The sequence below is a fragment of the Triticum urartu genome, chromosome 4 (genome assembly GCF_003073215.2).
Source record: "Triticum urartu cultivar G1812 chromosome 4, Tu2.1, whole genome shotgun sequence".
In the NCBI taxonomy this organism is placed as follows: domain Eukaryota; kingdom Viridiplantae; phylum Streptophyta; class Magnoliopsida; order Poales; family Poaceae; genus Triticum; species Triticum urartu.
The window spans coordinates 370478462-370486888 of record NC_053025.1 but is presented as its reverse complement, the minus strand read 5'-3'; positions in this window follow the sequence as shown (position 1 = coordinate 370486888).

Genomic DNA, 8427 nt, shown 5'->3' with positions numbered 1-8427 from the left:
TTTCTTCTCTGTTTCGTATATTTTCGTCTACGTTTAGTCCCACATTGCCTAGCCTTTGAACCCTAAGCCTCTTTTTCACCAATAAATATAGACCCATATAGCCTTCAAAAATCATCCGATTCGGGTTAAATCAATATTTTGGTTTGACTAGATTCATTTAAGAAAAATATTTTTCTCCTCTCCGGCGCGACGTCTGGAAATTGTCTCTTCTCTCCAAAGTACCTTTGTTTTTTTTCTTCTTATACTTTCGTAGTTTATTATTTTTTAGACTAATACGATAAAATAATTAGATTATCAATTAGTCTACGTATTTATACATTAGACCCTAGCTCGTATCTATTTTTTTTCTTTCGTAAAACAGCTTGACCCTGATTTTTCAAATAGCCATAACTTTTTACTCGTTTGTCCAAATCCAACGAAACCAACGCCCACTTCTTCGTTATGATCCCCTCTATCCAGTAATCCAACCCAAACATGTTTTTGAAATTTTAAAATTTCGAATTTTGTTTAGATTCATATTCAAACTTCTTTTGAAGATAACTTGAGTTTCATAACTCCGATTTAGTTGATTCTTTTTGCAAATCGAAGCTCTTGACCTAAACTTTCTGATAAGGACAAATTCACATAATTTTGGTACTTTAGAAATTGTTTTATGTTGTAGGAGTTATTTGCTTGGCTTTGATGTTTTCCGAACTTTCTTCTTCGTTCTTCCCGATCTTCTGAGTGTTTGCTTATGTGAGGTTACTATTGCTTGCTCACGATAGATTGAACGGAGTGTGATGAGTAGAACTATCAAGAGTTTTGAGTGCGAATCATCTACATCAACATTGCAGGCATGTTCACACTTTGATCATATCCCTTTTATCACCCAGTTTTTATGCATTAGTTCCAATCCTCAAACATTGCATGATTAGGATGTCATTAACATATGGGTTGGGAAGTAGTTGATGAGATAGAACCTATTACCCTCTTACATTCAAACCCTTGGGAGTTACTTCTACGCGTTGCTTAATTTGCTATGATATGCTCGTAGACGTGGTTTGGGTGAGTGAAATCCATGACAGATGTGAGATTGTTAATTAATGGTTCAACTTAAGGTGGCAACTTAAATACACATCTGGGTGGATTGAGGCACCTGGAGTACCCAGTGTTGCCTGTATTTTCCGAAATCCCGGAGTACCCGTGGGATTTTCCTATGGACCACCACCCAGGCTCAAAGGGATCATAAGATTATTCATGCTAGAAACTTCCGTGTGCAGCCACAAGCTATTATGGGATCTAGCATAGTTGAGTAAGTTACGTGAAGCTCTTGAAGAGGTGGATCAGCAGGTAGAGGGTTGTAGGTTTGGTATGGTCTGCCCGGAGTAGAGAGTTAATGTTTCTGAAAGACTGTGTCTCGGTCATCCGTTTCTCAAACACCATGTAGTGCGAGAAATCCAACGGAGGCGATCGAGTCTTGTGGGGAAAAGTGCGCAAACCTCTGCAGAGTGTATAAACTAATCATGGTTAGCCGTGTCCCCGGTTATGGACAATCTTGAGTATCTGGTTCTTGGATTATCATATTGATCTCATCACGTTACTTAAGTAATTTGTTGGGTTATTGATGTTAATTTGGGATTGAGTTGGAGGAACCTTCTCAATATTTTCAACCAACTTTGTAGTTAAATAAAATATATTACTTTGAAGTAGGGAAAAATTGGCTTTTCGCAAAAAAATTATAACCATAGAGCTTTTCCACTAGCCAAATATGCATGTAGTGATAGCCATTATTCATCATTATCCTCTGGTGTGAATTTGCCAGTACATTCAATGTACTGACCCTTTGTGGCTGCAATGTCTCATGTTACAGGAATCTTACGACGAGTAAGTGATACGTTAGGGTTACGATTTCTACACTCAACTTTGCCGTTGGTGTTGATGGGAATCCACAACCTTTGTTACTTCCGCTATTTGGATTGATGTAATAGTATTTACGTTACTTTTACATGTGATTTACCTCTATTATAAATCCTCGAGTACTGTGTGTCTCAGCATACCGATCCAGGGATGACACGTAAGCATAGAGACTTGACCGTCTGAGGTCGGGTCGCTACACCTATTTTTTTCTCCCCGAAAGCAGTTATATAGAGTTGGAATTGGAGTCGGGGGGTCTCCAGGGGACCCACGAGGTGGGGGGGGGGCACCCACCCTCGTGAGAAGGGTGTGGGACCCCTGGTCTTCATCTTTGGCAAGGATTTTTTTATTATTTATTGTAAGATATCCCGTGGAGTTTCAGGTCATTCCGAGAACTTTTGTTTTCTGCACATAAAACAACATCATGGCAATTCTGCTGAAAACTGCGTCAGTCCGGGTTAGTTCCATTCAAATCATACAAGTTATAGTCCAAAACAAGGGCAAAAGTGTTTGGAAAAGTAGATACGTTGGAGATGTATCAGCCTGCTGCTCGTGGGCTGCAGGGCTAGTGGGAGCGTTGGCCGTATTCGACGGAGAGCCGCGAGGAGCACCATCGCTAGTGGGTGCCGTCTACGCGACGCGCGTGGAGAGGGCGGCCCGGTGCTCAGCACGAACTCGACGAGCATCAGCCACGGGGATGGCGAAACAGTGGCGAATCTACTGGAGGAAGAGAGGCTCCGACGCATCCCTACCCGGCACTCCAAATGTCAGATTAAGGGCTCCACAGACACTTGATAGATTCGAACTCTGGGGTATGTGCGAAGAACTCAACCTCCCCAGTCTGCCTACTCGCCAACCTCACGGCCTAGCTCGATGAACAGGAAGGAACTGGGACACAACAGTTTACCCAGTTTTGGGCCACCTTGCGGTGTAAAACCCTACTCCTGCTTTGTGGTGGATTGGTCTCAAGATAGGCTGAGGACGAACTAGTACAGTGGAAGAACAACCTCAGGAGGTGTGCTCTTGAGCTAGTGAGCTAGTGGGGATGGAATGGATCCTCTTCCTCTATGTGGGGGCCAAGCTATATTTATATTAGCCTTGGTCCTCTTCCCAAATGAATGCGGGAAGGGATCCCACAACGACCAAATTCGAAGGAAGACAACTAGTACATCTTATCCTGACAAAAGTAGTCTTCACCCGCAAAGCTTCTGGTCGTGACACCGTGGTGGGCTCGGCGATGACCTTCGTACTTCCATCCTGACGGTCTTGGTCTTGTTGCACGGGAATGGAAACCTTTGGCTGATTCCCCGGCACTCTGCGCCTGCGCTTGCTTCCTTAGCACCAAAGAGGAAACTGCTGTCCTGCACCCGCTGGCGCCCGCCTGGCCTTGGTCATCATGGCTCACGTCATCCGAGCCTCGCGAGGTGAGGCTTGCATAGAAATCTCCGCTCCACAGGAGCCGGCCTGAGGAGGCCGCTTCTCCTGGAGGGCTTGGTGTCGTCCACCTCGCGAGGCTTGGCCCCTCGCAAGGGTCTTGAGTTGTTGATGCTGAGGATGGGCCATACCAGGCCATCGATGGAGCCACGCCGTGGGCCGTAGGCAGGCAATTCTAGGTACCCCCATTCCTAGAACACCGATAGGGAGTGCATGTTTTCAATGACTCAATACTACCAAACACGACATGCAGTGGTTAGTTCATTGCGTGCAATACTATTAATTAGCAAATAAACATTAAGTTCTCTCATTTTCCCCGCATTCTTAGTCATGGTGCACAACTTAAGATGACTTATTCACCTAGACGGAGGGAGTACATTTATGGTGGTCTAGAAAAAATAAACAAAATTGATACTCAAAACTAATTCTTAAAGATAATTTCTTGCAAAGCAAAATAAGTGTTATTTCTTCACAAGTTTTGGATGCAGGTCGAATAGTTGAACGCTTTTGTTTGCAAAAGACACTTTTTTATCTATTTCACCTGGATGTTTGTGAGATCTAGAGAAGAAATAATATCCGAAGAAACCCATCGATACTCGTTACACATGAGATGACCCCCACATACTTTTTCAAAATAAACAACTCCCTGATCAATGCATTTCACTGTTCCGTGCAACGCACGGGCACCTTACTATATATTAGTACGACCATAAATTTAACTAACATTATATATAGTACAATAAATGCTCATGCATGTCACCAAAAATTATATCATTGGAAACTATGTTCAAATGCGAATCCAACGATATAGTTTTTGTTGACATGCTAACATTTTGTCAGCTAAATCTCCAGTCAAATTCAATGGGGGACTAATAAATGAAGAAAATATGCCCTAGAGGCAATAATAAAGTTGTTATATATATATATATATATATTTCCTTATATAATGATAAAATTTTATTATTCATGCTAGAATTGTATTAACCGGAAAGTTGATACATGTGTGGATACATGGACAAAACACATTGTCCCTAGTAAGCCTCTACTAGACTACCTCGTTAATCAAAGATGGTTAAGTTTCCTAACCATAGACATGTGTTGTCATCTAATGAATGGGATCACATCAGTAGGAGAATGATGTGATGGACAAGTCCCATCCGTTAGCTTAGCATAAGGATTGTTAAATTTTATTGATATTGCTTTCTTCATGACTTATACATATTCCTTTGACTATGAGATTATGCAACTCCCGAATACTGGAGGAATACCTTGTGTGCTATCAAACGTCAGAATGTACCAGGGTGATTATAAAGTTGCTCTACAGGTTTCTCCGAAAGTATTTGTTGGGTTGGCATAGATCAAGATTAGGATTTGTCACTCTGAGTATCGGAGATGTATCTCTGGGCCCTCTCGGTAATGCACATCATAATGAGCCTTGCAAGTAATGTGACTAAAGTGTTAGTTGCGGGATGATGCATTACAGAACGAGTAAAGACACTTGCCGGTAACGAGATTGAAATAGGTATGAAGATACCGACGATCGAATCTCGGGCAAGTAACATACCGATGACAAAGGGAATAACGTATGGTATCATTATGGTATGACCGATAAAGATCTTCATAGAATATGTGAGAACCAATATGAGCATCCTGGTTCTGCTACTGGTTATTGACCGGAGAGGTGTCTTGGTCATGTCTACATAGTTCTCGAACCTGTAGGGTCCACACGCTTAAAGTTTGATGACGATTTTGTATTAGATGAGTTATGTGATTTGGTGACTGAATGTTGTTCGGAGTCCTGGATGAGATCACGGACATGACGAGGAGTCTCAAAATGATCGAGAGGTAAATATTCATATATAGGGCGATAGTATTCGGACACCGGAAGTTTTCTAGGGGTACCAGATACGTATCGGGTCACCGAAAGGGGTTCCGGGCAACCCCCCGCAAGCTATATGGGCCTAATGGGCCAAGAGTTGGATAGACCAGCCCCAAAAGGGGCTGGTGCGCCCTGTGTAGGCTGAATAGGAGGAGAAGGAAAGGAAGGGAAGGGAGAAGGAAAGGAGAGGATTCGGCCTCCCCCTTCCCTTCCCCTCCCCCTCTCTTTCCTTCCCCCTCCGATGGATGTGGAAGGGGGGAGGCCGACTTGGAGGAGGCACCCAAGTAGGATTGCTCCTACTTGGGGCGCCCCTTGTAGCCCCTCTCCCTCTCCCACCTATATATATGGGGAGGGTACCGCTAGAACACAAAACATTTATTCCTAGCCGTGTGCGGCACCCCCATCCACAGTTTACGCCTTCGGTCATATTGTTGTAGTGCTTAGGCGCAGCCCTACGCGAATCACTTCACCATCACCACCACCACGCCATCGTGCTGATGTAACTCTCCCTCGACACTTTGCTGGATCAAGAGTTGGAGGGACGTCATCGAGCTGAACGTGTGCAGAACTCGGAGGTGCCGTATGTTCGGTGCTTGATTGGTCGGAACGAGAAGATGTTCGACTACATCAACCGTGTTGTCAACCACTTCCGCTTTTGGTCTACATGGGTACATGGACAAACTCTCCCCCTCTCATTGCTATGCATTTCCTAGATAGATCTTGCGTGAGCGTAGGAACTCTTGAAATTACATGCCACGTTCCCCAACAGTGGCATCCGAGCTAGGTCTATGCGTATATGATATGCACGAGTAGAACACAAAGAGTTGTGGGCGATGATAGTCATACTAATTACCACCAATGTCTTATTTTGATTCGGCGGTATTGTTGGATGAAGCGGCCCGGACCAACCTTACATGACCACGTTCATGAGACCGGTTCCAGTGAGAGACATGCAACTTGTTTTGCATAAAGGTGCCTGGCGGGTGTCTGTTTCTCCAACTTTAGTTGAATCGAATTTGACTACGGCCGGTCCTTGCTGAAGGTTAAAACAACAAACTTGACGAAATATCGTTGTGGTTTTGATGCGTAGGTAAGAACGGTTCTTACTAGAAGCCCATAGCAGCCACGTAAAACTTGCAACAACAAAGTATAGGACGTCTAACTTGTTTTTGCAAGGCATGTTGTGATGTGATATGGTCAAGATACGATGTGATATACGTTATTGTATGAGATTATCATGTTTTGTAAAAGTTATCAGCAACTGGAAGCAGCCTTATGGTTGTCGCTTTATTGTATGAAATGCAATCGCCATGTAATTGCTTTACTTTATCACTATGCGTTAGCGATAGTTGTAGAAGCAATAGTTGGAGAGACGACAACGATGCTATGATGGAGATCAAGGTCTCAATCCGGTGGCGATGGAAATCATGACGGTGCTTTGGAGATGGAGATGAAAGGCACAAGAGGATGATGGACATATCATGTCACATATTTTGATTGCATTTGATGTTTATCTGTGATGCATCTTATTTTACTTAGTACGACGGTAGCATTATAAGATGATCCCTCACTAAAATTTCAAGGTATAAGTGTTCTCCCTGAGTATGCACCGTTCTGACAGTTCGTCGTGCCGAGACACCACGTGATGATCGGGTATGATAAGCTGTACATTCACATACAACGGGTGCAAGACAGTTTTGCACATGTGGAATACTCGGGTTAAACTTGACGAGCCTAGAATCTACATACATGACCTCGGAACACTGGAGACCGAAAGGTCGAACATGAATCATGTAGTAGATATGAGCAACATAGAGATGTTCACCATTGAAGACTACTCCATCTCACGTGATGATCGGACATGGTTTAGTTGATATGGATCACGTGATCATTTAGATGACTTGAGGGATGTCTATCTAAGTGGGAGTTCTTAAGTAATATGATTAATTGAACATAATTTATCATGAACTTAGTCCTGACAGTATTTGCATATCTATGTTGTAGATCAATAGCTTATGTTTAGCTCCCTATTTAATTTTTGATATGTTCCTAGAGAAAACTGAGTTGAAAGATGATAGTAGCAATGATGCGGACTGGGTCTATGATCTGAGGATTATCCTCATTGCTACATAGAAGAATTATGTCCTTGATGCACCGCTAGGTGACAGACCTATTGCAGGAGCAGATGCCAACGTCATGAACGTTTGAAAAGCTTGGTATGATGACTACTTGATAGTTTAGTGCACCATGCTTTATGGCTTAGAACTGGGACTTCAAAAACGTTTTGAACGCCACAAAGCATAGGAGATGTTCCAAGAGTTGAAATTGGTATTTCAGACTCATGCCCATGTTAAGAGGAATAAGACCTCTGACAAGTACTTTGCCTACAAGATGAAGGAGAATAGCTCAGCTAGTAAGCATGTGCTCAGAATGTCTGGGTACTACAATGCTTGAATCAAGTGGGAGTTAATCTTCCAGATAAGATAGCGATTGACAGAGTTCTCTAGTGACTATCACCAAGTTACTAGAACTTTGTGATGAACTATAATATGCAAGGGATAACGAAAAATGATTCCCGATCTCTTCGCTATGCTCAAAGCTGCGGAAGCAGAAATCAAGAAAGAGCATCAAGTGTTGATGGTTAACAAGGCCACTAGTTTTAAGAAAAAGGGCAAGGGAAAGAAGGGGAACTTCAAGAAGAATGGCAAGCAAGTTGTCACTCTCGTGAAGAAGCCCAAGTCTGGACCCAAGCCTGAAACTGAGTGCTTCTACTGCAAAGGGACTGGTCACTAGAAGCAGAACCGCCCCATAAACTTGGCGGATAAGAAGGATGGCAAAGTGAACAAATGTATATTTGATATACATTATTGATGTGAAATTTACTAGTGTTCATAGTAACCCCAGGGTATTTGATACCGGTTTAGTTGCTATGATTAGTAACTCGAAACAGGAGTTACAAAAGGAACAGAGACTAGTTGAGGGCGAGGTAAAATACACTGACAAGCAACCATCACATCCCTCTATCTTTTTTGCATTTCATCTATCCGCATTTACTATGTCCAGTTCATCTCGCACACTCGATCCCTAGCTACTAATCCTAGTATCCCTAGCAACTACTCCTAGTATCCCTAGCTACTACTCCTAGTATCCCTAGCTACAACTCCTAGTGCCCATTCTTTTGGTGGCTTAAAAAATAAGCCGTCTCTTCCCCATCTTTTCCC